Consider the following 3,546-nt stretch of genomic DNA (forward strand, 5'->3'; position numbering starts at 1 on the left):
TTATGGTTACAGTTTTATTTCTTAAAACACATGTATTTGAAATTTTAATTTCCTGCCTGTATTACGTGGCACCCCACCCCCACCAGAACTGGCCCTTAGTTGGCTTGTAGCTGAGTCCACCTCTTTAGAAATGCTCATTTCTAGACAACATTGAGCATGGCAGCTTTGAAAGGGAGTGGTAGTTTGTTTTTGACAGATGTTAAATTTCCACTCAGTGAAGGAAATCTTATTCTTTTTGCATCTTATCAAAGTTAAGCCCTAGTGAAGGTGATGGTTTCATGGAGAGAAAGTGGACGCTGTCCTAAAGCCACACAAGTGTCCTGCATGCTTGCCCCTCACCAAGTTTACAGGGATGGGAGTCATGCAGCTGCCTAGCCCTAAAACCGTTCCCACTCTGGCTCTTGGGTATCTGACCAGATCTGTGGACAGCAGCAAGGGTCTTAGAATCCATTTTCCCCCACAAGTATCTGACATAAACGTTGCCACGAAAGTTAGATTGTTAGGATTAGATACAAAGTAAAACAATGTCTTTGGAATTGAAAACTGATGAAACTAAGTTCTAGGGAAAGAAAACTGAGTTCATGACAGTACTGATCCTTATAGGATAAATGGCCCCGCCAGCACCCCTCTGTCTGCGTTAGGTAGAAAGCAATTCATTAAAATAAGTGTTCTGCCAAGATGATTATGCCTTTTGCTGTCCATTTGCTCCGAAATGAAGTCTAATTTATTGAGGAACATAAGTCACAGTGTGGAGACTGTGTGAAAAGCAAGGCAGACTCATGGCAAACTGTTGGGTCACTTCTAGTGTTGAAGTATCCCACCTTTATAAAGTGTTTGAGCTTCTATGTGTGGTAAATATTGTTGGCCCACCACCAAGGGCTAACAGAATCGATTTTTATTTTCTCTGGCCATGTATTTTTTTTTTTACCCCTCTCAATTGACTAGAAGCCATAAACTGCTTTGCTGACACAGTCTCAGGATGTAATAGATGCTAGATTATGTGATCTGGGGAAATCCTCCTGCCGTAGCCTCCCGAGTGCTGGGATTGATTACAGGTGAGTGCTACCACCATGGCCAGTTCGTGAGCCTTTTTGTTTTTTAGACAGTCTCATATACTTCATTCAAGCTGGCTTTAAACTTGCTATATGTAGCAGAGGCTAACCTTGAACTCATGATGTTCCTGCCACTAGCTCCCAAGTGCTGACATTTTTTAAATTACTTTTTTTTTAAAAAAACTCCAGTCATTACCTCCCTCCCAGTCCACCCTCCCACAGTTCCTCATCCCATTCCGCCTCACCTCTGCCTCCAAGAGGATCTCCCCAATACCTCCACTCCCCACCCATCACCAAACCTCCCCACTCTGTGTGGCCTCAAGTCTCTTGAGGGTTAGGCACATCTTTTCTGTCTGAGGTCAGACCAGGCAGTCCTCTGTTGTATATGTATATGTCAGGGGCCTCAGACCAGCTAGCGTATGCTGCTTGGTTGGTGGCTCAGTGTCTGAGAGATCTTGGTGTGGGACAGGTTAGTTGAGACTGCTGGTCTTCCTATGGGGTCACCTCCCTCCTCAGCTTCTTCCAGCCTTTCCCTAATTCAAACATAGGGGTCAGCAGTTTCTGTCCATTGGTTGGATGTTAGTATCTGTCTCAGTCAGCTGCTGGTAGAGTCTCACAGGAAAGCCATGCTAGGCTTCTGTCTGTAAGCACAGCATAGCATCAGCAATAATGTCAGGCCTTGGAGCCTCCCCTTAAGATGGATCCCAAGTTGGGCCTGTCACTGGACCACCTTTCCCTGAGGTTCTTCTCCATTTTAGTCCCTGCAGTTCTTTTAGACAGGAATAATTCTGGGTCAGAGTTTCTGACTGTGGGATGGCAACCCATCCCTCCCCTCTATGCCCTGTCTTTCTACTGGAGTTGGACTCTACGAGTTCCCTCTCCCCACTGTTGGGCATTTCATCTAAGGTCCCTCTCTGAGTCCTGAGAGTCTCTCACCTCCCAGGTCTCTGGTACATTCTAGAGGGTCCCCTCACCTCCTACCTCCCGAGGTTGCCTGTTTGCATTCTTTCTGCTGGCCCTCAGGGCTTCAGTCCTGTTCTCTGCCCCGCAGGTCCCTCCCTCCCTTTGCCTCCTGTGATTGCTTTCTTCTCCCTCCCAAGTGGGATTGAAGCATCCTCACTTGGGCCCTTCAGCTTGGTAACCTTGAGTTCTGTGGACTGTATCTTGGGTATTCTTTACTTTTTTTTTTTTTTGGCTAATATTCACTTATTAGTACATACCATGTATGTATGTTCTTTTGTGACTGAGTTACCTCACTCAGGATGATATTTTCTTTTTTCTTTTTTTCTGGTTTTGTGTTTTTATTGGGGTTTTATCATGGGCAGGAGCTGCCACCACAAGGTATGTCCCTCCCACCAAGCAGGTCCGTTCTAATCCTCCTGTGCTTTCTGGGACTTTTTCTTTTTCTTTGTGCTGCTCTTTGTGAAGTTAGCAGCAACTTCAGGCTCCTCAGAAAATTTCCTTTTCTTCTTAGGGGTGGTGGGGCTTGCTGCCTCCTCTTCTGGTTCACTGGCCACTTCCTCCTTAGGTAAGGACTTCTTTCTCTTAGCACTGCTAGTGGCCATCTCTTCAAGGTCACTGGCCAACTCCTCCTTGGGAGCTTTCTTTTTCTTGGTTTTAGGTAGAGAGACAGGTGGGTCTTCCATTCCATTTTCCTGTAGGGTCTCCTGGGGTTTTAACTTCTTCTTCTTCTTCTTCTTCTTAGGTTTTTCATGTACCTCCTCACACTCCTCTGGGGTACTCTGTTTTCTGACGTGGCCAGGGCCAGTGCAGCCAGTCGCTTCTTTTCCTTCTTCAAGCGCTTCTTCTCCTGTTTTTCCAGCTTTCTGGTGATTTCAGCAGCCGCTTCCTCTGCCTGAACCACGGCTTCTCTCATGACATCCAGGTTCTTCCGTGGGATCTCTCCAGTCTCATAGAAAGACAGCCGTTCCTCAACTTGTTCTCGGAGTTTTTCCCCAAATACACTTGTGGGGACCTCAGAGAAGCAATCAATTCTCGAGGCAATACTGCATTTGTTTGCTAGGTATCGGGAGATACGGCCTTTGTTCTTTGCAGCTGCTCGGCCAATGAAGGTGGAATGAAAAATGAGTCCATATTTTGGTGTGTTACCCCTTGTCTTCAGGGCTCTGGAAACTTGGTCCCTTTTTGCTGGGCCTTGGGAATCACTCAGACACCAGGACAGGATGACATTTTCTAGTTCCATCCATTTGCCTGCAAAACTCATGATGTCTTCGTTCCTAATAGCTGAATAGTATTCCATTGTGTAAATGAACCACATTTTCTGTATCCATTCTTCTGCTGTGAGACATCTGGGTTGTTTCCTTATCACAGATAAGGCCGCTATGAACATAGTGGAGCACAGGTCCTTGTGGCATGGTGGGCCATTTTTTGAGTATATGCCCAAGGGTGGTATAGCTGGGTCTTCAGGTAGATCTATTTCCAGTTTTCTGAGGTACCTCCAGATTGATTTCCAGAGTGATTCTACCTGTTTGTA

General features: G+C 46.0%; 1 pseudogene; it reads right to left on the minus strand.

Annotated features, from left to right (window-relative positions):
• Window positions 1-2,402: 2,402 nt before the first annotated feature.
• Window positions 2,403-3,255, minus strand: Gm9432 (annotated as a pseudogene).
• Between the last annotated feature and the right edge of the window lie 291 nt (window positions 3,256-3,546).

Source organism: Mus musculus, chromosome X, assembly GCF_000001635.26.
Source record: "Mus musculus strain C57BL/6J chromosome X, GRCm38.p6 C57BL/6J".
Taxonomy (NCBI): domain Eukaryota; kingdom Metazoa; phylum Chordata; class Mammalia; order Rodentia; family Muridae; genus Mus; species Mus musculus.